Source organism: Pyxicephalus adspersus, chromosome 3 (genome assembly GCF_032062135.1).
Source record: "Pyxicephalus adspersus chromosome 3, UCB_Pads_2.0, whole genome shotgun sequence".
NCBI lineage: Eukaryota > Metazoa > Chordata > Amphibia > Anura > Pyxicephalidae > Pyxicephalus > Pyxicephalus adspersus.
In genome coordinates, this window is record NC_092860.1 from 31,508,903 (window position 1) to 31,535,176 (window position 26,274).

Here is a 26,274-nt window from a genome sequence, read left to right on the forward strand (position 1 = left end):
ATGCTGCATTGATTTAACTGCAATGAAGAAAAAAAATATTGTAGGAAATGTGTAGATTAGTTTCTCCCAGCTAGGGTTTAGTTAAGGTTGCTAGAGGGTTCTTTAAGCAGTGAACATTTTCTGTCTCTACTGACACCATATATTGTTTTAGCTGACTGTGGGGGGCATTCTTCCCATTGATCAGCAATGTAAAGGGGTATTTTCCCACTGTCCCCTATTGAAGGGGTCCAGTCCATCTCACACAAAGCACATTGGGAGACATTTTTTCATTGACCCAGAATGCAAAGGACGACTACAATCACCACCAATGTAGGATCAGCATGTGTCCATTGATCACCAATTTATTGGGGCATTGCTTCGTTGACCACCAATGTATGTGGACAAAATATAATGTAGTATTTTTCCACTAACCAGCAGTAACAAAAGAACACTACAAGTCTAGCTGTTTATGTTTTTTTTTTTCCTAAATAGTATCAATAATTCTTTCATCTCATCATTATTACTGAAAACAATTATTCTTTTCTAGCAGGGCTGTCAAACCTGCTAAGTACACCACATTTTATCATTTTGTATTAATATATTTACAACTTACTACTCATGTAAATATACTGTGAGCTTTAGATGAGGCAGCAGTACTCCAGTATAGGGATTAAAAACTGAATAGTATTGCACATTTTTTTGGCAGGGAAGACAGTTAACACAAGCAAGTATTTAAACTGTGTATTTAGCTAATTGCTATCACTTATGCTTTAAATCTAGCATAGTCCATCGTGTTCATTGATGGAGATTGAAGAAGAAACTTTCCACTTGGAAGAATATTATTGTTTCTCTCTTTGCTAATGTTTCAGAGTTCTTTATGCTTAAGAAGGAAGGGAGACAAGTATGAAGAAATGCACTGATTGGGCTGATCTTTATCTTTTTTAATAGATTTAAACTAGTTAGTGGTGAACAGATTTGGTTGGGGCATTGGCAGACCGGCATGGCAACAAATTAAGGTTGGGACTGCACTACCTGATGCTGGAGTGAGTGACAGATGCCATGCGTGATTCCCACGGAAATTTATGCTAAGCTGAAGTTTTATTTTCAGTTTAGCATGGGAAAAGGTGTAATTTAGGATGAAAATCAATCTACTTTGCGGCATATTAAGACACTATAGGCATACTATGTATATAATAGTAACTTTTTAGCATAATTATGTACAAAAAATAAAAATTGCCTGAAAATAGCACTACGCCACATATAAAATTCTGAATTTGCAAATTTCAGTCATTTACTTTAGATGAATTATCACCTTGCAGGACTATTTCACTTAGCTTAATAAATGTGATGAAGATCACTTCTCAATCAAGCAAGCAAAAGGAAATCTAAAAAATAGGATTGTTCCTTGCATGCAATTGGATGGCTGAAGTCAGCAGGGCTTCATCTCATTTACTAAGCTAAGTGAAATATCCTTGCAAGGTGATAATTCATCCAAAGTGAATAACTGAAATTCCATCACTAGATCAGCCCATTGCAAAATGGATAATCCGCTTTGTCACGTGAACAGCTTATATTCTTTTAGCACAGGGGTGCCCAACCTATGGCTGTGGAATCCGGCCCTCTCCTCATTTCTGCTCATTGTCTGGCAGAGGATGGGGCACCAGTACAAAAATAACGGTGCCCCGACCCCCGCAAAACAACCAGCATTAAAAAGATGATAAGCATGGTCCACAACTTTCTCTGCTGACAGCTGAAGGGGGCGGTGAAACTTTTGTAACACCGGTTTCCTCCCCGCCTCCTTCAACTGTCAGAGGAGAAAGCCATGGACTTAGAATGCAAGGAAGGCGTTGTTACAGAAGCCTCACTGCTTTCCTCCCCACGTTCCTTGCATCCTAAGTCCACGGCTTTCTCCACTGACAGCTGAAGGGGGCAGGGAGGAAGGTTGTGTTACAGAAGATTCACTGTCTTTCTCCCCGCCCCCTTCAGCTGTCAGCCGAAGCTGTCAGAGAAAGCCGTGGACTTTTAAGAACAGGATAGGAGCTCTATTTCTATGTGGAGACAGGTCAGTGAGGCACAATACCACGTGTCCAAACTATGTAATGCTTGTTGTCTTGCAGAGGACGCCTTTCTCTAACAGCTTGGCTGACAGCTAAATGGGGCGAAGAGGAAGGCAGTGAAACTTCTGTAACACTGCGTTCCTCCCTGCCCCTTTTAGCTGTCAGAGGAGAAATTCAAATATTCAAAAGCTGTTTTCTCAAAAGCAACTGCAGACATCCCACTATTAAAATGAGCACCAAATGGTATAGAAATTCTTGATTTGTCATTTCTTTCATTTGGTGCACGTATGTTACAGTAACCCAGCCCGCGAGTTTAATCTCAATGTCAAATGTGGCCCAGCGATGAAAAAAGGTTGGGCACCACTGTTTTAACATATCAACCTCAATATGTTGAAAACTAAAACAGCAGTACTAGATTTACAGATATTTTCTGTACGTCCAGCACCTTTAAAGGTTTAAAAGTATAAGACATGGGGAAAATGTTCACTTACTGCTGAAATGTACCACTAGTAGTTAAGTTTCTTTCTTGGTCAGATACAAACTTTATAATTAGTTCAAAAGCAAGCAAACAAATTTAAAATGTATAGTTCATAATCACATACTATAGAGTAAGTACCTATGATATATAGTTGCAAGGTGTATCTGCAGAAAAATGAGTCTAATCTAATACATTGTAATTATAGATGAGGTAACATTATTAATAATAAAGAGATGGATAACACCCTAAAGTACCTTTATAAAATTACAAATATAATGCTGTACATCAAAAGGAAGTTAATGTTTCTGCAATAGCTAGGAAGTTATGCCTACTGAAAATAGCATAGAGTGGATGGCAGATGCTTATTTACACATATTTATCCCACATTGCAAGAAACATCTCTACGTGCCATTAAACATTAGGGTGTAATGCATATAGTACAGTAAATCAATCAGCAGATGAAATGGTAAAATGCTAAAATGAAATGTTGTGGAACTTTCGTTTTTCTTGGTAATAGGTGGTTATAACAGCGGTGCTTTTTAGATGGTTTAAAGGGAGAAAAGTGATGGATTGTCAACATTTCAGCATGCATTCAAACTAAAGAACCATACTGAGTTAGTAAGGCTGCAAGACAACTTTCATTTAAAGTGCTTGTCCTGTGAACCAGAACACAGGAGAGCCTCAGGCCTTAACTTTTGTCTGCCGGTATCTCTGTATTTTACCTACTTGAGTCTGGTGTCACTGCTTTCTCTGTAGCACCAGGCACATCTTTACCATTACAATCATATACTACTGCAGGAAAGAGAAATAGATGGATCAGAAACTGCTGGTAAGAGAATGATTACAGTAAACAGTAGGAAATGCATGGTGAGGGGGAAGTGTACTGTAGGCCAGTTCAACAAAATGTACCGTGGCCATCAGGGCTCTTTAATGCATTTCAGCTGAACACAAGTTGAAAAGAATTTTTGCTCTTACAATCCTCACTGCAGAGGTACCACTGTGTAGCTAGCTTATGATTAGGGGGACATTAGAAACAAACCACTTGAGTGGTTTGTAGAACATGCTGACATTGAAGGATCTACATTCATTCTTGTGCAGAAGCCGCCCTCTGGGACACATAAGATTACCTTTCTGTAAGAATGATTAGAAAGATTCTCCCATGCATGCTGAAGGTACAGTTATCCTTTTATTCTGTCACATGCTGAGATATATTAGAAAAAAAGCGGATTCAAAATTCAACCTTAGTGCTATAAAAAAAATATTTTTATGTTAAATTTAGAAATGTGATCACCACTTTGACTAGACCTTAGGCACAGGAGACACATGGACTATCAGGAATCATCAGCACTGGGATTCAGTATAGCAAAGTGATGCATTGCTTGCCGAGCGAGGCGCTGCTACTCCTTTGGTATATTAGACAATCTGGAGAGCTTCCTAACTAGTCATGATGGAGGCGCTCCGGGTGAAACCTGGAGGTGTGGGTGGAGGAGAGACCCGACACTGGATTTGAGGCTCAATAGGTTTGACTGTGCCACCCTCTAGTACTGTATAAAAGCCCAGGTAGCTGGAAACAGGCCTAAAAACAAAGAAATATTCTTACTGCATGGTAGTCTATTAAATATAGTGTTTGGTAGATAAATTAGCACTTTCAGATTTCAATTATTCTATTACACAGAAAGTTAATTGCCTACAGTGGTTACTTAACTCACTGACTTGTATTTGAATAGGAGCTGTAAACCAAATCCACTGTGTAGCACTGCAGTGCAGGAAGAAAAGCCTGCATGTGTAATAAGCAAATATGTGTGCATGCATAAATACAATTATGTAAAGAAACAATGTTTTTTATATTGGTAATATACACTGATTTTTTTTATTTATTTAAAGCGGAAGTAACCCCAAAACAAAAAAAACCTTTACCTTTTATCAGTCTATCCGTCGGGAGGTTTCTTCCATTGGGTGCCACATTGATCTGTCTTTGCAGAGAGGGGCGCCGATCTTCTTCTCTCTTTCAGGTTCCTCTTCCTGCATTACCTGATCTCGCACTGTGCAGGTGATGTAGATTGGGGAAAAAATAAACAAAATTCTGAGTTTAGGTCTGCTTTAAGTGAAGCTGAATGATTTTTTACCTACAGTATATCTAAGAGAAGCGTTAAAGACTTTTACTATTTACTCGCTTTTAAAAAAAGGTTCTGAATTATGTTAGGTAAGGTTCTTTGATATTCAAAGCTGACACTTTTCATTGCCACTGAGTTTATTTAGTTATAGTTGATGTCATCATTATCTTAGTCAAACTGTGAACACACATGTAGTCCTGCAAAGCATTTCATACTTCACTAAACTTCTGGCAGTGCAGGATATTTGGTTTCAACAACACCGCTGCTTTATCAACTTCTAAAATTACAATGTTTACAGTGAGCAGCATCAAAATTTCTCAAGGCCATTCTCCAATGAATACAAGGAGCACAATGTTATTACTGTGTGCCCCACGAAAAGTGGAAACGTAATGTGTACGTATAATTTTATTTTAGAGTAGATACAGAATTTATTTTTTATTTTTGATATTCTGCTGGGAGATACTTTTTTTAATTTTCCTGTCCTTGTGATGTCTTTACAGGAAATGGGTGGCAATGTTGTTACCAGGACAGGATAGCAAACAGAAATAACTTTTAGGTCTTCAGGAAACCCCTACTATAATTACCATATTCACAGCTCACAGTACATTAGCATGGTGATCGGTAGGTATTGGTAGCCCCATCTGGAGGGACACTAGGGTTCCACAGAACCCTGGTTGAGACACATTGACCTCTACTCCTTCTTTGTTGTAAACAAAGTATCAAAATGTCTCAAACCCACAAGGGAACTCAAGAAGCACAATGTCATTACTCTGGGCTTCAAACTGACACGTATGGACATTTTATTGTTTGGTTATTTAAATATGGAGTTCAAACTAAGGGCACATTAACACTATTACCTTTAATAACATTGTTGATAACATTTCAGAATATAAGATGGAATGCTGGTCCACATTTTCCCATTTGCCCTGTCTGAGCCGCTATGTCTGACCTGAAACTACACCAGTATAAATAGTCGCTACGCCTTGCTGATTTACCAACTCAATATGACTGGAGCTTGTGGAAACAGAACTCTTTTGGATTCACAAAAAAAGAGACGTGAAGCATGAAAGAACCTACCCTATATCTTAGGAATCGGGGTGAACATTTCATAAAAACATGAAAATATTGCTTTTAATTTTCAACATCAGAAGGCTGAACTTATTTGCAAACATCTCATGTAGCCTGATTAGACTTGAGAGAAAATGGGAAAATGAAAAAACTGGGAGGGCCACTATTTAACATCCCATGTTATCTTTTCCCATACACTTTTTTAACCTCCTGGGCGGTTCATTTCTGTCTGGATTTAGTCATTTAATTGTTTGGTTATTTAAATATGGAGTTCAAACTAAGGGCACATTAACACTATTACCTTTTAATAACATTGTTGATAACATTTCAGAATATAGGATGGAATGCTGGTCCACGTTTTCCCATTTGCCCCTTCTGGGCCGCTATGTCTGACCTGAAACTACACCAGTATAAATAGAGCTACATTGTTTTTCATGAAAATGTATTATACAGTATATTATAATAGTATCAGTATAAGAAAGTTTGAAACACAAAATCATGTCAAAATAATAAATTTAAATACATTAAAAAATATATATTATACTCCTTCTATTATATTATACTGTAAAATAAATGTTCATGAAAGACAATGTACTGCTTTTACAAATTTAAATCCACTGTATTGCATTCAATACTAGTATTTTGTATTGAATCAATACAAACAGATTTGAAATTCTCACCACACCTCGAACGGAACGTCTGCACACACCAAAGTCACCGGGAACTCCCCGGTGACTCATCAGATGCAGAGGACGCCGGCAGGAGGAAGCAAGAAGACAGGGATCGCTGAGAAGGACGTCGGCAGATCAGGTAAGGCTTGATTTACTATTGTTTTACATTGGTTTAGCTACTACCAAGTGTGACTCAAGGCTACAGCTCTCATCATCTTTTTTTTTACCCCGAGTCACACTGCTCGGCAGGCTAAAACCTTCTTTTACCCCCTATAAGGCTTAGTTCACATGTTAGAACTGGGCCTTTATTTGACACCCAACCACATAATACATACCCCAGTGCACACATAGGCAGTGGGGAGGGGGGAAGGGAAGGGAGGTTGCACCTTGCGTCATGCAAAAAATTGTTTATCTACTTACAGAATATATACAGAATATATAAAAAAAATAAAATCCCAATTTTGTTTACAAAAAATGCTTGATTTAATACAGCTCTCCAAGACTGAAGATGAATGACTTTTGTGGGAGAAATTGAGTGATCCAGCAAACCTGGAATGGATTTCCTAAAAATTAATTGTTGGCATAGTTTGCAAATGTTTTTAATCCTGGACCAGATCTATTCCAGGTTTTCTGGATCACCCAGGTTTTCCTATATTAGTCTATCTTATCCAATTTTGGGGAGCCTTAATAAATCAGACCCAAAAAGTAACTATATTTGTATAGTTTATGTAATTTTTAGAGAATCCTACTGCTATTTTATATATGCTAGAAGACATATACAGATTAAGGTTACATACACACATCAGATTATTTTTATCCGATAATTGCCTCAGACGCCCATCCGACGTCGTTCATGGATCCCTCCTGGCGGATCCACAAACGGCAAATGATCGTAATACAAGTGAAGCGGAGAGAGTGCAGCAGGGTGCCGCTTCATCTTTCTCCCCCTCCCCTCCCCCCTTTCTATAGGGCAGAATGGAGCTGTATGTACAGCGCTAGTTCATGCATCGTGCAGTCGTTTGTCGTTGAAAAGGATTGTGAAAGATCCTTTCCAACAACAAAAATCTAACATGTGTACGCAACCTTTGAAACATCTGCAAATAGCAATGTCCTTGCACAGTGGGTGGTGCCCAATTAGGTCACTAATAGATAACGCAATTCACTGAGTTAGAAAGTCTATATAAACAATACCAATCACTGCCAGCAATGTAGGTGCTGAAATATTGTCCCCTAATATAGCACTATTTGGCTTTTCAAAGTATTCTCCAAGGGTGTGAGTACTTTGAATTGCTATTTGTGTACTATTGTTTTAAATTATTTTTTTTTACATTGTTCAATGTCTGTTCTTTTTTTGTGAGCGAAAAAAACATAAATTTTGAGGGCAATGAAAGGCTGTTTGAGGCTCAAAACAATTCCATGGTAATTGAAGCTAGCAAGGTAATTGAATGTAGCAATGAGTTAATGTAACAATCAGAGCCATTGACAGTTAGTAGCACCCTTAAACTCGTAAGCCATTTAACTGTGTTTGTCCTATTGACACCAATGTAGTTTAACAAAATGGTGACATTTTGCCAAATTCTGATTTTCTTACCAAAAAGGAAAAAAGTAAATGTAGGTAATACATGGCTGTTACCTTAACATGCCTTCTAAACTCTCAGACACCAGAAACAAATTGGTGTAAAAAAACTTTTCTCTATTAAATGAGATAAAAACACAGATGTTAAAGAAAAGCTGTATGTACATGCACATTTTGGACTTGTGTATTTTAGCACAGGTGTGCAGTGTTTTCTAACCACTTTTTCCAAATGTGTTCTCTATACATTTTTAAAACTACTGTTTTCAAGTAATATTACTACATAAAATAATATTTTAGTGTTCCAGGCATAAAGCCCAATTAATTACCTGTGTAACAAACTGCCACTATTATACACTGCTGTTACAATAAATGAGAGTTGCTGCAAAAATGATGAATAGCTTGTTTTACTTTTCCTGCATGAACCTCCCGCTACATTGCTTTTATCATGTTACTCTCATATACAGTGCCATTCTAGTGGCTGCATGTGCAGTCATGTTTAAAATAATTGGTTTGGGCTATTAATTAAACTATTGCTGTAGGTGTAACATCATTGACAGATTTGTTGTGATAGTAGCCTTAATGAGGCTTTATGATTAATGATCTCTGTTTACTGTTTTGTTCAGGGCTATGGATCTTTCCTACTTAAAGTGGTTTATAGCAGTGTATAATCAAATTGCTTTATAACCTCACAGAGCTTTTTAGCTACTGTGAACTAGAACTGACTTGCAGGAGTCAGATATTCTTCTTACTTTTTCAGTTCGGCTAATTAAATTATAGAAAGAGTTTTCTCTATTCTTGTTAAAGTGGTTTGGAGGACTCCAGGACAGGATAACATTTTCCTTTAAATGTATTTAAAGGAAACATAATTAAACATAAAATGCATACAGGAAAAAAGTCCACTGAGTTTTCACTCAGACATTAATGTAGTGCATTAGTCTGGAAAAAGCCCTATTGTAGATAATGTGGTGATTTGAGAACTACTTGTTATGTGGAAGAGCTATCTGCAAACAGTGCCACTGCACACTTCCACATACTTGCACATTGGTTTCTCTGCCTTTTGGCTGAGATCATGTGTAGTATCACTTCTTATCAGTGTTTCATTAGAGGGAACTACCGGGCTGTCCTTGAACTGGGGGAAGGTGATAGTAAAGTATTGCCTGATAAGATGCAGAACCAGATGGATTGCCCCAAGGGTGGTTGATTCAGGCTATACCCCTCAAGAAGGTGAAACACAGAAGAGGCCTTAGACCTCCCCAAGAAGATGCATCCTGATGGACCCAAATCTCACTAGTAGAGATAGAAAACCTGTTGATTTGGCTCGGGGTAGGAAAGTGCTGAATCTGTGGTGTTTCACTCCTCAGGGGCACTGTAAAATCAGTGGGACTTGTCACCCTACCTTTCCTGTAAACTAGGGTTTGTTTCAGAAGCCCACACCAACTTCACACACCGCTATGTACATACTTGCAATAATTGTTGCTGGAAACAATTGCTACTGATAATTTCAAAAAAAAAAAAACAAAGAGCACTGTAGGGTGTTCTAAAGAGATGGAAGGGGAAAGGTTGTGTGAGAGGTACCCTGCTATATCCTTCTCTCTCTAAAACAGGGGTCGGCAAACTCCAACCTTTAGGCCAGATACGGCCTAGCCAGTAGTCAGTAGTCCGTTCCGGCCTAACGCCCCCCTGGTCGATTGGCCTAATCCCAACCAGCCAAAGGTCGGCAACCTCCTTGTTATGCATCCCTTCCCTATTTACTACGGCCGGCGTTAACACTTCTGTCGCTGGGGTAAGGGGACGTTCCCTCTCCTCTGTATGCGTTGCGGAGAAGTGTGATTTCCTATTGGGGTGTTCCCTCTCCACCATATGCATTGCTGAGGAGAGGGAATTTCCCTTCAGGGGCATTCCCTCTTCTCAGTATGTATTGCAGAAGAGAGGGATTTCCTTTCAGGAGAGAGAGAGTCTGGCCTAGTGTGCCTTCTTGACCTGCTAAAATGGCCTAGTAGCCAAAAAAGTTTGCTGAACCCTGCTCTAAAACATAGGCAATTCTTGGGTACTGGTCAGGATGGATCACTGTATACCAGTGTGGGACGGTTACACAGGCACTAGATTTTACCACATATATGTATACGTTAAAGCAAAAATTTATTGAAACAACATTTAAAACCACATAGCACATAAAAGAATACATATAGAAAATAGTGAAAACCAAATTCTCCTCTACCGTACGGTTAGGTTCTTGATTCCAGACCCATTGTATTGGGTAAATAATAGGATAGGAAAAAGACAGAGAGAGGCTTTTTGGCATAAGATTAAATAGTGTTTACTTGAAAGAAAAAATATAACAAATAAATACATAAACCAGCGGTAATACTAAACACAATATTGCTTAATATTTAATATATATGCGAGTGGCCATCATTAGTGCAGTCGTTTTCCAATGCGTTTCACAGTTTTGGCTTCCTCAGGAGAGGTAGAGACTTTTACTGATTTATAACACAATACCAAAAAAGCATATATTACAAGATTGTGTTTAGTTTGATTTAAATCATATGCATAAGTATAATATTGGCATAAACATGAAAAACAAATGGAAAACAAGAGCAGCAAAAACAATCGTAAAAAAGGCTCATACAGAAGCTCTGATTGTTTATAATCAATATCAACTATTAGTAAAGAGCAAAAACATTTAATTGAGTGGCAAACATAATATATATATATGTATGTATAAGGTATGTAAATATGTATTTTAATATGTAGATGGCATTTGTAATGTGCATCATAAATCAAGTGCACATTGATAGAGCCTTGTTAAGTATAACTATTCCAAGTAATGTAAAGGGTAATGAATGTTATTTTACATTTTATGAATTTTAGGAATAAATGTAAATAATAAGGATAAAATATAGTTTTGATGTAAAACTCATAATTAATTGTTCAGGGGGAAGAATATGTGGTGGGATAGCTTCATAAGGAAGATAACCTACATGTAAATCCAATAGGCTGTGGCATAGAAAACCTTCCTGATTAGTGTTGGATCTAAATAAAATATAATGATTCTCGATAAATCTATTATGGAGGTCAAGTTAGAGCTGGTTTTATTTAACTCATTCTCAAAGGTGCTTACAGTATAGAAGTAAGGATAATCACTGGTGGTGGGGGCTGGAGTGTACTTATCCACACAAGCAGCTGCATGGATGGCCTGCCTTTTATAAGTCAAGTTTGTGTCGTTCCTAAATGTGGGGTGTGCACGTACATCTACCTCGAGAAGAGGCGTTTAAGGGGGGATATGATTACCCTGTATAAGTAAATAAATGATCCATTTAGAGAACTCCCTATTATTCACTTTAAGATCGTTACAAAGGACAAGGAGGCTCCCCTTGCAACTGGTGGAAAAGAAATTTATTATCCACAATATGAAAGGATTCTTTACTGTAAGGTCTGTGAGATAGGCTGCCTCAGGAAGTAGTTTTAGCAAGTACTACATATTGCTGTAAGAAAAAGCTGGATGCTTTTCTAGAAGCACAGAATATAACTGGGTATTAAGGCTTTAAAGTAAAAATAACAGTGACTGTTGATCCAAGGAACATCTGATTGCCTCACAGGATCAGGAAGGAATTTTTTTCGCCTGTTGGAACAAATTTTACCAGGGATTTTTTTTTGCTTTCCTCTAGATTACCTATGTCTATGAAGTTTTTTTTTTTTTGATCTGGGATTAGTTTATTTTCCTAGTGGTTGGACTTAATGGACTTATGTCTTTTTTCAACCTAACTGACTATGTAACTATGTAGGAAAATTGTGAAGTTCTTTAAATGAGCTGGGGCATTCTGCAAAAAAATAAAAAAAAGTATTTTTTTTTCAATCAAATGAATTAAAAAGCGTGAATCACAATAAAAAGCTAAACATACTCAGTTTAATCCAAGCTTTTAAAAGAAATTAATGAGCCTGAAATAAAAAATTACTAGCATTTTTAATTTACCTACTACATATGATACTCAATGAGAATTTTTAAGATGTAATATAATTTCTATTAACAAAGCATTTTAAAGTGAATAAATATGCATACCCAATTGGCTAATTAAAATAGTTATTGTAACAGTGGCTGTAATTCATTTTGTCTTTCTTACAAATAAATGTATTAGAGAAAAAGCAGGATTACTTAACCATCTCCTATCTCCACAGAGTGTGCTGTTCCTCAAAGTTTCCAGCTGTTGGAGTATATTAGAGCTCTTTATAACCTAATAAAGACCTTTACCTCTCCTGGATCAGGCTGAGAGTTTTAACAAAAATCCTCTGTTGCTTCGTCATGCATAGTTCATTTGCCACATAATGTATATTGTAGTTGCTTGACTAATCAATGAAGTTGTATGTATGGGGGAACAGATTCCAAGTATAACCCCGTTTGTTATTTGAATGTCCTAGGCACTATGCCAACAGAGATTTGAGGGAGAAGGAAGTCTCACATGACCAGGGATGTAGACATGGGTGTAGTCGTAAAAAAAAGAAGAGGGGGCACGGTAATAGTGAATGGTATGCATGTCCTTGTGCATCTTTGTTATGTAAACGCCCTATTGCCCAAAAATAGTGAGGGCACGGCGTGCCCAAGTGTGCCTGCCCCACTACACCACTGCACAGTTCCCCATAAAGTTATATTCAGAATTAAGTGGACTTGAGTCATCCATTGGCTAATTGTGACTACCACTGTACAGTTATTCTATGCATTCACAGCAACCCTTTTGCATCACCAAAAGAACACCATTTTCATGGTGAATCATGATGGTGGCAGTATCATGCTTTGGGATTGCTTTTCTTCAGCTGAAACCAGGGCTTTAGTCAAGGTGGTGGGATTTACGAACAGGTTTACGAAGCTGAAGATGAAGAGGAATTTCACCTTTCAACACAACAACGACTTTAAGCATTCATGCAAATCAACAAAAAGAATTAAAGTTTTGGAATGGCCCAGCTAGAACCAGACCTAAATCCAACAGAATGTCTGTGGGGTGATGTAATGCGCCTGGGCACACAAACCACAACCAACTCCAGATATCCTTCTATCACGTTTTATTAATGTCATAAAACACGACAAGGGTTAAGTCCAAATAAGCAAAGTACAGGAGGGTAAGGCAAAGGCAGGTCAGTAACAATCCGAGGTCAGGGCAGGCAGAGTTCAGGCAAGAGTCAGGTTCCGACCAGGTCGCTATGGAAATGACAAATGTGATTAGCATAAACCAATACAAGGACGCACCCAAGCACACTGTGTTCACAGAGGCTTATAGTGGGCCATGGTGTACAGGACAGGCTCTCCTTAAATGGCCAGAGTGACCAATGACCTTGCACGACCTGGCACCATTTGATTGGACAGTAACTGAATCCGCCGCAGGGAATTCAAACTAACTATGTCCCGCCCCGCGGCGAGGCAGCCGAGTCCCACGCCCTCGGGGGGTACAAGAGGCACGCGTGGTAGCGCGCACCTCTTCCCACAGCACCCCTAGGACGTGCACTACTTTGCACATGCAAAGGAGTGCTGAGAGCAGGAGTTTCTGTAACCACATCTGAAGGGATGCAAGGGATGCCGCCTGGCTGAACAGTAGTTTGGCCAGGACGGATCCCTCCGCCTGCAGAGAGAGACATGCTGCGAGCAGAGCAGTAGCCACGGCCATGCTGCCTGCTACAGCAGCTGGGATCCCCAGGGACGCCACGGGCTCACAGGACGGGTAAGTTCCTTACAGGTGACCTGTAGATAGCTGTGTACAAGAGATGCACTCACAATCTGATTTGGAGTGCTTTTGCTAGAAACAGTGGTAAATATTGCCAAATCAGGGTGTGCCATGCCAAAAAAGTATTATCCAAGTCTGAGTGCTTTAATTTAATCAAAATGTTTTTCTACAAAGTATTGGTAAGGGTGTGTAAACAGTTATAATACATTTTTTTACTTTTTATATTTTTTCCATTACAGATTTGTTTGTTTTTCAATTGAATTGTACAGGTTATAGGTCACTTTAATGGTGGGAAAAGTTTTGAAATTATTTACTGTGGTCTCATTTTTTTACATCATAAAAACCTGGCATTTTACCAGAGGTATGTACACTTTTTATATCCACAGTACCTGAGGCTGCCCCTAACCTCATGGCATGCCATTAACGGCGGGGCAAAACTCCAAAACTCCCTTCAAGCATGCAAGTATACTTATTTTCAGTTAGGCTCTATAAAACAGAAAACCCAAAGAAGACATTTCGTTTGTAAATGTAGATTAAAGTGTATTATGTCAAATTCTAATGCAATGAGCATATTCATATGCAAATTCCATAAATGATTACTGTAATGCCAGTTAAAAAAAAGGAAAACTTACTATGATCTTCATCCTGATTGCTAGCTGCTGCTTGCATTAAAGATGAGTTGGAGTGCCATTAAAAAGACCTTTTCAAATCCAAGCAATATGTTATTAAACTTATATTACACATTATAATGTTTAGGGAATTTCAGGAAAAATATTTCCTCTCAGCTCATTTCTTCTAGTCACATATCATGAGCTTGAAGGGTTTATGGCATCATTTGTCATTTCTACTACACTCATTGCTGCTTTTTCTGTTTTGAAAGATTGCGAGTGAAAGTAATCCAAGCAAAACACTAAAATGTGTCGCAATGCTGGCTTATCTGGCACACCTCCTTCATATCCACATTCGTGATCACAGCTCACTGTACAAGCATGGCTAGTTGGATCTACCTGCCGCAATCATTCTTTTCACTTTTGGTATCTATGTTATGATGACTTCTTTTCAGAGTTTCAAACTTTAGGTTATACTAAAATAATCATTTTATAGGTGTACATTGTATCTTATGAAGTAAGCTTTAAAACTCCAAGCAAAGGGTAAAATTTGCATTTTGAACTCACCTGCTTATGAATTTGTAATTCTATAAAGATAGTGGCCCTGAGTTAATAAAGCTCTCCAAGGCTGGAGAGAATACACTTTCTTTAGTGAAGTAGGGTGATCCAGAAAACCTGGAATGGATTTCTTAAACTCATTTGCTATTTCCTAGCAAATGTTTTGAATCCTGGACCCGATCTATTCCAGGTTTGCTGGATCACCCAGCTTCACTAATCAAAGTGTATTCTCTCCAGCCTTGGAGAACTTTATTAAATCAAGGCCAGTGAACAGCGAAGCCAGATGCTCATACTGCTGCCAATCTTTGTCTGAATGTTGCTATACAGAGGATTACAAGAGGCTGTAAACAAGGTAAGGTACATGCACTAGTTGCATATGAAATATATTTAAATGATCTTTCTCTTTTAATCAGACAAAAACAGTGTGGGTTCATATTGAATCAGACTCCTATTTAGGGCCCTTAGCCCAGGTGGCAACAATAAAAGGGATCAGGAAGTGTGCACCACCATCCTGTGCCATACCAGGCCTCATGTCTTCGCTAAACAAACGGGGTAACAGTTTTGAGGGAAAGGGCCTCTTCTCCATATCTGTCCCCAAGAAAGGATGTGGAGTTTATTGGTGGAGTTACGGTGAAAACTAAGAACCTTCTAATAAGAGGATGACCAAATATTTGTTACCTTCCAGGGGAGTGAGCACAGAAGTAAGTTAGTACACTTTACCTATTACCACAGAGAGACAAACCAAAAATGATAGTGCAGGTAGTCCTCGGGTTAAGGACATCCGACATATGGAGACCTCCTAGATATGAACATGGCTTCCCTGCTTTCTTTGTGCAGAACGGAGGCTTGGAGGGGGCGGTTTGCATGACTTGCAGAAGAAATCTTTTGCTAAATACAGTTGAGGTTGTGGGTGATCTTAGGGGGTGAGCTCTTTCTGCAGCCTCTTGTAACTCTTTAATGAGCAAGACACTCTGCAGTTGTTTCTTTTTGCATATCAAAGCACAGCTTGCTCCAGAAGTTAATAATTGTCTAGGCTCCATAAAGATTTTTTTTTTCTTTGTTTCTGATTAACTCACAGTGAAGATTTTATACAGTAACTGACACCACACTGCCTAATAATATGTTGAGGAAAACATCTGTCCTAATTGCATTTATTAAAATAACGTACCTGTTCCCCGCTTACATACAAATTCAACTTAAGAACAAACCTACAGTCCCTAACTCATATGTAACCCGGGGACTACCTGTACACACACACCATGCAAAAGCCCTTTATTAGAAGAAAAACACATTTGCATACTTGCAATTTTTAAAAATAAAGTTAATTTATGTCTTCAGACATAATCCCAGCATTAATCAAGTTGTTCAGTGATATAAATCCATTGGTATTCACAATGACATGACGCTTTGTTTTGTTTACTCTAAATGCAGGACATCTCATAGGCACCAGGAAACAAACTTTCTGCTTGTTAGGAGACGCTTTCTGAACTGTTTACCTGAGTATGACCACTGGCTCTGTTTTCTGGACATAAGCAGAAGGTAATCTAAACAAAGGAAGAAGCAGCTGGGTGACATCTTCACTGACCACAGTAGATATTTATGACATGTACAGGTCATTCTGAACAAGATGTGAGCATATTCATAACAACTCGTGCTATTACATTACTTTAGGACAAAGGTAGGAAGGTATGGGCAACAAAAAATGGGGATAAAGTTGTTTTTTTTTTTGTTTGTTTTTCCACTTTAAAGTACACCTAAAGCACATTTTATTATTACATAAATAGGGAAGGCTTAGTACTCTTTTTTTATGTATGTGGTCTGCTATGATGTTTTACCTTACCTTCATGTCTTGGAGATGCATAGTAAATAAAAGGAAATCCCCTTAAGGTGAGGGCATTCCTAAGACATTTATCCCCTTTCCTATTACCACCTGCTCCCAAATAAACTCTAAAATGTAGGATTTATTCTTCAAGCTTTATGTCCATACAACTAAGTTTTGGAGATTAGAAAGAGGAGCATTTTTAACCCAAAATGTGCAGGCAAATGACACTCTCCTATCTCATTGTGTTTCCTTTTTATTACAGAATCGCAAAATGGAAAAATGGAGAGGATGGATGAAAGGTTTAGTGTAAAATTTCACCTTTATGTAGTTACATACATTTTATAGAGGTGTATGCATTCATCCAAAAAGAGGCACAAATGAAGTGGAAAGAGAGACAGAGGGACCTGGATCTTAAAGAAGGACAGTCCCCCCAAATCAGGGAGAGTTTGGCGGTATGTTTATGTCTTAGTAATAATGGTCACCAGGACCAAAAGATGCATGAACCGCAGGAACAGGGTCACAGACAGCAATAAAAATGTGGTAGATGGTCTACCCATGCAAAACCTGGAAAGAAGTTTGGGATAGGTAAATGGAAAGCTTGGTAAAATGGAAAAAATGCATTTGTATATAGTAAATTTCAAACTCATTTTAGATTTATTTAATCAGATTTTTGTGTAGGCCCAGTGTGGACTTGTTTTAGTTAAAGCTTGCTGGTATAACTGTGTTTGAAGTGGTCCCCATCTGTATATACTGCACATTTTTTTAAATTACTGCTTTACCTTTTAGGTGGAAAAAACATTTTGAGAGGGACATCTTCTCAGATGAGATACTACTTGTCTCCTACAAATTGAAATCTACTAAACAGAAAAAATTGACAATCATCCTTTTTTAATGACAGAAGAGAAGTGCCAAAAACCAAGGGACATTGAGATATCACAACCCTGGGATTGATCCTTTTTGCAGTAAGTGTGCCATAATTTGCAAATATGTTTGCAAATGTGCATGTTACAGTACACACCTTCTGTGGACTCAAAACCTTTTCTTAGAAAGAAAACTGTCATGCCACAAAGCACATACCTCCTGGAAATCCTATGCAATTACCAAACTGCACCTAATACATCAGTGTGTGATATTTCTAAGGCCCAGGACACTGAAATTTGCCAGCTGGGATAGAAGTACATACCCAATAGTTTGAAGTTTTTGGGAAGCTGGATATTAGGTAATCACGTGGCACTGTCTAGGATCTATGATGTGGCACTTTATGGTGCCTGCTTTACTCCTTGACTAAAAGATGGTTGGTTAAGCACATGTTACAAGTTGGTTTTGCAGAGTGATAAAGTTGTTCCTAGAAAACAAAGCAGCTGATTTGGTGATGGTAAGGTTTTAAGGTCTGAAGTTGCCTAAATGACTGTTTAAATGTGTGTATTTGCAACTAGTATTATAGGCATTTACATGTTAGTTCTCTGAAAATTATCATCAGCTTTTGATAGCAAAAAATATCATATACATTAACATAGCCAGGGGTGTAAATAGAATTCAGGGTGGTCCCCTGCAAAACTTTGGATGAGTGCATAGTCCCCACCCTACTTTCTAATATAGCCAAACAGGGGAGCCACATGTAACCTCCGTGGGGGCTGATTTTCATCTGACAAGCATTCCTGCACCATGCCATTCCATCACTTCCATCACACCTCTTCCTAGTCCTCTACAATCCCAATAGTGTAAAAACTAGGGAAAAAAGAGCAAGGATGACAGCCTTCAGTCAATGAAGACGTGTCAGCAGAGATGTGGAGACATGGAGCAGAGCAAGAAAGCTTGGCAGGTAAGAATGCCAAGTAGTCTCCTTATCTACTACTGTTGTGCCCCTATCATTCCTGGGATCCCTCCAACCCGAGACTATGGGGGTTGTAGAGGTGAACCCTATACCACTGAATATAAAATATCAACATTCCTGCCAAAGAGATTTAAATAAAGCAACAGCCCGTTGTAGGTATTGGCTGGTTTAGCATGTTAAATTGAAGTCTTGCCAAAGATTGGCAGATCTCGCCTTCAACAGTTTGCTTGAGGATGTTTGCCCGTCCATGAATGCAGAATACTGATTTAAAGGTAAAGATCAGGCAGGAAAGTCAAATCTTTTACAAGGGAGGGCATTATAATAAACTTCAGTCTGCTACTTCTTGTTCATTTGTCCAGTCATGGGTTAAGGGCAGATTGCAGTAAAGCCACTCATTTTAATATAAATGTGTTATATAGTCATATGTTATAAGCGAAGGATAATATTAATAATACTTAAAAGGAAAATTTGTTCTTGACACTCTCATCTGAGAAGTGATGACTCTTGAAAAGTACCGGTAACAATGTGTATTCCTGTGCCATTCTAATACCATTTAGTATGTGCCCTTGCACTGTAGTAAAAAAGTCTTTATGCTGTTTTGTAGCTATTGACAAAGGCATTAGAAAACCCATGAACTTCAGACTAATATTCATTCGGTATTCATGACCATGTAATTTTGTCTCCAGCAATAAAGCCCTTGATTGGGGTCACTCAAATGTTAAATACTGTAGTTCAAGTTCTCATAGAGATGACTTTCTAAACTGAATTGCATGAAACAGTTAAGCAGTCATTGGGATTAGTCATTTGTGTTAATTGGTGATTATGCAAAGAACACAGATGTTGTTGCCAGAGGCGGAATATCTACCCCTGGATTCTGGTGTAGAGATTGTGACTAACCCATCCATCCCAAGAGTGTTTACTGCTGGCCCTCATCCATGTATATACTTACCTGGCTGGTGTCAAGCCAACATCTCTTCTCCTATTTATTGTACAGCGCTGCGTAATATGTTGGCGCTATATAAATCCTGTTTATTAATAATAATAATAATAATAATAATCAGCTGTCACTCACTTGTTGCTCAAGAAAAATAAAACTGCATGAATTATAATCTAGCCCACAAATTAACATATGTAGTGTATTAGCTTAGATTTATTTTATATTTATCTATAAGAATGTTCTAGGTCTAAAACTAGTCATACACGGACATTACAGAGGATAGATGTTATGCTGGTATACCATGTTCTGAGCATCCAAACCCAACTCATATTTTCTTCTTGCAAAAACTGGCTGGTCATTCCTAAGCAATCTATGGCCAGTAATGTGGAGGAGTCATAATTTTACAATTAGTTGGTGTGTTACTGTATTTCATAATTTTTTGTTAAATAAAACCAAATTAGTCTTGACTTACAAAAATTACACTATATCTATATCTACCAGGAGCTTACAGTAGGTAAAACTGGAGGTCTACCATTGGAGTTCAGGTGCACCACAAGGTATTGTTAACTCATCATTATGGAAAATAATAGAATTATGGATCACATTTATCAGTACCATCTCAATGTAGCATTGTGACCTCCGCTTACTGTATATATGCAACCAATACCTCTCCTTTTAACCTGCATATTTGAAGATTATTTTGTTTTTAGGATATTTTTGCTGGCTGGATTAGAAGTGTGCTGGAACCCTAGTGTACTGTTTGTAGGTAAGCCCTGTTCATGTTCACTTTTGTCTTTTTCTTATATTTAAACAGACCCGAGTGGCTGCCACTGTTGTCTTTTTGTATTTAGTGTTAATAAGTATTTAATAAATGTGAATTCTGTGCATTTGATAAAAAGCTGTACCTTTATGGAGTAGACAGCTGCCACCAATAAGCATATTCTCTGTGCATTACTATGTACGGTACATGTCCCACAGTTGGGAATTTGGATAGTTTATTGCTGGGGACTACGCTCATCAGAAATGCCTTCATACAGCAGTGTGACTTTCACATGTATTTGCAAATGTATGCAACCTGGGGTGTAGTGGAGCGGGCACGGGTGTGTGGGAATGGCTGCTCTCACTTTTTTCGGGAATGAGCAAGGGTGCCCACTTCTTTTTTTTTTTTACAAAGAATTCTTTGGTGGTCCACCGCTCTGGCCCGTCCACCCCCTGAGGGGTCAGGAGAAGGACCCCCCTGAGGGGTGCACCGACAAGAGCCGCAGACCACGTCTCCCATTTGGAATTGCAGGCTCGGGGCAGTGGGCGGGTTGTCTCTGTGAACACAACCCGCCCACTCTCCCATCTCAGACTCAGACCTGCGATGGCAGAGTGGGTGGGTTCTGGTATCATGATGTCACTCTGGGTGGAGTTTCTCCCCCTCTGAGTGACACATAGGCAGGGGTGTAGTGCGGCAGGCACGTACCACACCCCCTCTTTTTTTTTTTCACAACTACCCCCCTGTATGCAACAAAAAAAAACTCTGCTTTTACCCTAAGTAATTGAATATTACTTAGATATTTGCTTTAAACTTGTTTCATCCTTTCACAGAACATGTACAGCATATAAAATATTCTACAACTGATAAAGGAAGACCATTATGATGGAAAAAGAATTAATATATGGGTGTAAAATTGTGGCACGATCTGGCATATTTATTATTGCAGGATTTGAGCTTTCCATAGTTTTATTTAGAACATATATGCAGTTGTGTAGGTACAAAATGTAAATTATTTTAATTTGATACAAAGATATTGTCCAAAAATAAAATTTGGACGGTCTTGTACGACAGTCGTTTGAACATTACTCACTTTTTCTAAAGTTTTGGCCGGTATTATGTAAAGTTCACACACAATTTCTTCTTTTTTTGAACTATCTATCAAAGCAGCAGTGCAAAGGGAAAATACATAACCCAGGTCACTTTTCTACGCCTTCAGCTTCTCTGATTGCTGATAACAGCAAAAGCGTGTTTTATTTGAGCAGCAAAGGCTGGAACCTTTCTCCCTTAGCACATACTGGCTTCTGTGGCCAGAACAGGTATTGAAAGCAGCTTAATCAACTCTGTTTTGACTGAAAGAAAATTCACTTTGCTGAAATTACAGAAATACATGATCCAGCAAAACTAGCATTATATATAATGTACATTCATACCGCCCAACTGCCCCTTTTTTTTTGGAAAGACAGTTCTTCTTTTGAGACCAAATTTTCTGTACCTTTTTATTCATTGTCACTCTTTGTCATTCTTTTTGGTCTGCCATAGACATATAAAAAAAATGAAATGTAACCGCTAAGAAGGTTATACTGCTCTAATATGTTTAAACAACTGCTAAATTATTTCATATGAGAAATAAAGTGATGGTGCATTGTACAAAAAAGTAATTGCATGCTTTGCTTCAGAAACATACATTGCCCACTTTAACAGGAATGACGTTTTGCATAACTACCCTCTAGTCTTTGATGGCATATGTTTGTGGATGGTTTTGGGCATTAATTTCCCGTTTCACATTCTCCCACCATATCTCAGAGGGATTCATACTAGGGCTTTGACTAGTCCAGTCAATAGTTCCCCGTGTCTTTTTGTAATCCATTCATTGGTTCATTTACTAGTGTGCTTCAGATCCTTACTGTGCCCTAAAGGGGTGGAAGGGCGAGTTCTGCATTCCAGCACACAGTATTGACAACCATGTTCTGGATTTCAGAGTGGAAAAGATTCACTTGAACTATCCAATCTGCTTCCTTTTTATTTTATCTGGAGATTCTCAGCTCCTTTAGTATATGTGTTGGAAGCATTGTGTTGGAAATTGAGGGAACTCAGTTGTTTTTTTTTAGTATTTAGTTAGTATTTACAACTTACCAAATACTAAACTAGAAAAAAGATAATGAAAAAAAGAGACATATGGTTTTATTTTGTATTTCAAGGGTTTTATTTCAGGAAATATTTTTTCTTCAAATAAATTATTACTGCAGTGGGACCCAAACAGAGAATTATTACAAAAATGTCAATAAACCATACAAAGACAAATACAATGGCTAAATATTATTAATTATAGTAAAAAAAACTAAACTTATTTGTTCCCATTAAAGTATAGTTTATATTTTGTTTTTAATTGTAAAGTGGAAAGCTAACATATGGTTAACAAAACAATTATAATTGAAAACAGAGGAGACATTCCTGAGTGTCATTCTAACAGGATTGTGAAAGACCTGCAGCACCCCTGGGCACCTCAAGAAGAACAATTATGTGGAGCTGAAGCTACTTGCTGTACATAGTACACATGTGCCACAGTCCTTGTACCCATAAAATATAGTTGAACTACTGTACTCTAATGAAAGCCTCACATACATTTATAAACAGACACATTGAACCTTCGGAACAATCATTTTTCATAAATGCAAATTCTTTACTACAAATACATACCATGATGATAGCAAGTCTGTCTAAGCCTACCCTGAAAAAGATGTTTTCTAAAAACAATCAGGAACTCCAGCACACAACTCTGAACTCCTCACCTCTGCAAGGCTCCTATACTGAACCCCTCTGAACCATGGGGCCCCACAGCCAAGTTTTAATGTGAACCTCACTACTATCAATATCCCTATGTATAAACCTAAAGCTGCGTACACACGGCAAATTTTTCTTGCCCGATAATCGGTATTGGCCAATTATCGGGCGAAAATCTGCCGTGTGTACAGTCGGTCGTCGTCCATCGTCCGACGACCGTCCTGGCGGATCCACGGACGATGGACGACGACCGATCCTAATGAAAGGGAAGGGGAGAGCGCGCAGCAGGGTGCCGCTCCGTCGCTCTCCCCCTCCCCTCTCCATAGAGCATGAACGGTGCTGTATGTACAGCATCGTTCATGCATCGTGCAGTCTTTTCTCGTTGGAAAGGATCGTGAAAGATCCTTTCCAACGAGAAAAATTGCAGGTGTGTACGCAGCTTAAGAAGGTAAAAGAAACTGTTGGCATAGTTAGGTGACATTAGAAAAGATAAGATAAAAGCTTGATTGATCCAGACACAGGATCCCTTCTCCAAACTCTTTCAGGCTTAGTTGTAGAGTATGAAGTGTGTAAAGACATTAGTAAAATAGATAAAAAAATAGAAGCTGTAGAACGAATGATCATCACAATATTTTATATTATGACACAAGTGTTAGCGCCCCTTCACACATCTACTCTATAATTCTAATACATACTTTGCAAATCTCTGCAATCATTAGGAAACCATGGCTCCGAGGCCTAAAAGCAGCTCCATAGGCTCCTATAGCTGATAATATACCACTGCTGCATTATTACCATTCTCAACCCTGAACCCCACCACATCCCACTTACATTGCTTACTTCTGCACACCTCCTTCTCCCCATCTCTAAAATCCATCCACACAGTTTACTTCGGCAAACCACTTGTATTTTGCTTTGACTAAATATTGATTTCAGTTCTACAGCAATTTTCAAGGGAATGTAGACAAGTACACAATGTCAAGGTGTAATATGTATATCTTTACTGATTTAAAGATGTAAGAATGATTACAAGTCAGCAGGCAGTGATGAAAACAGTAAATACATCAACATACATATATTTAACAGTAAAGAACTCTAAACTATTGTTCTTCTTTAAGAATATAACAATACTATACATCATTATTTGTTACTCTGCTTTAAATTTGGGGAGTTTCAAATGTTTGCTTTGTCGTGATACAGCCATTGCTGCTCTTCTTTGTTCCTTCATCTTCTCTCCTTGTCTTTTCCCTGAGTCTGTGGCCCTGATTTATTAAAGTTCTCCAAGGCTGGAGAAAATACACTTTCATCAGGGAAGCTGGGTGATCCAGCAAAGTTAGAAGGGATGTGGTCCAGGGTTAAAACATTTGCTAACACAGCAAATTACTTTTAGGAAATCCATTCCAGGTTTGCTGGATCACCCAGCTTCACTGATGAAAGTGTATCTTCTCCAGCGTGTCCATTGCCCTTTTTAACACCACATTGTCATGGTCACCTAGGACCCACTTCGTGTTATACCTTTCTTTGTAATTGGTCTTCAGTTGAGTTGCATATCATATTGCTAAACAATAAAAATGTACCTACCATAAATACTCAAAAAGAAACTGAATATTTTTACCAGAAAATACAGGCCAAAATTCGGCCATCGCTACTAACATTCAAAACAATAAACTGTAGAAATACCAATAAAATAATGTAAAAAAGACAAAAAATCAAATTACATTTATTCTTTTTCCCTTTATTACAGGTTAATATGCTCCTAAATGATATTTTGTGGATTGTTGATGAGCTCAAGTGGATGGCTCTGTGTCCTCATGTTAAATGTGTAATTCTTTTTCTAATAGCATTTTCAAGCAAAAAAAAAGTGGTTTCTATGTTTACATGGTAACTGTCCAGATTGTATTAGCTACAAATATCACTAAAAAAAAAAGTCCATAATACGCCCTGAACCACTCCTACACCTATGTAACTATGTACACCTATGTGTCCACGTAACTGACTCAAAGAGGAACTAAACTGAAAAGGGCAAAAAAAAAAATAGATTTAACTTCAACCCAGCAGGGCAGTTCGATCACTCCGGGCGTGTCCTGCATCAGGTCCCGCGTCATCCTGGAGCCGGCACTCTGTGCGCCACCATCTTATGCTCTTCTTCTGGGTTCTTTATCCTACGTCACCCGACCCAGGTGCAAGATCGGGTGACGTAGGATGAAAAATAAATTTGATGCTCTCACTGCGCATGCCCGAGCCTTCTCTCAAATAGAAAAATTTGCCGATCTCACGCATGCGCAGTGAGATCGTCAAATTTATTTTTCATCCTACGTCACCTGATCTTGCACCTGGGTCGGGTGAAATTTCTGAGTTTAGGTACGCTTTAACTTGTACTCAACTATTAACATTCTTCAACCCCTCCCCACACCCATGAACCACTCTTACACTTCTTACCTCTGCATCACCTGTATTCCTTTTACACTGATCAGTATATCAATGCCTTCCTCTTGCACCAGTCACCTCTCACCAATCTTACATTGATCACCCCTGCCAATATGTTGCCTGTTGGGTTAAGCTTTTCTTCCCATGCCAGCAGCAATGATGGCAGATAGCAACCCTTGTCGAACAGGTGATACTGACATACTGGCTGCACTGCACCTGGGAAGAAGAAGACAGCAAGGGGGGCAGCATGGTAAATACAATTACAGTTGTTGCTGACACACAGAAAATGATAGTCCTAAAAATTGGGTCCCTAAACAAAGGGGATACACAAGAATCTTTAGTCCACTATGATGCACTCCACAGTATTTAGCACATTATAGCACTGTATAAAAACTTACTTTGCTTGGACAGACTTCTCCACACACTGTGTTAACATTGAAAGAGTTCCAACCTGGTATTTTGAAATATAACATAACCTGGTCATCATAACACAACCAGAGAGCAGGGGTCAGTAGTATGTAATGCAGGGTGCAGTAGTTTATAAAAAGAGAAAGAAAGGCATAGAAAAACTATTTTACCAATAAAAATGAAATGTTTTACTATTCAAATGAATAGTGGAGTACTTTTTATATATACTTTATATATATTTAGGTCTTGTCTTATTTCCCGGCACATTTCGCTCTGTAGCTTCTTCAGGGGATTCTGAAACGTAGTTCTTCCTTAGATGGTTGTGGATCATGTGTAGTGGTATGTTGGTACGTCTTAAAGTTGGGAGTAGCAGTATGAGGTGGCTGAATATATATATAGCTTGGGTGGTATATTTATTTAAAAAGATGTGTTGTAGAGATAATAGTCATTCATACTACGATTTTAAACTAGGTGTTTAGTAACTG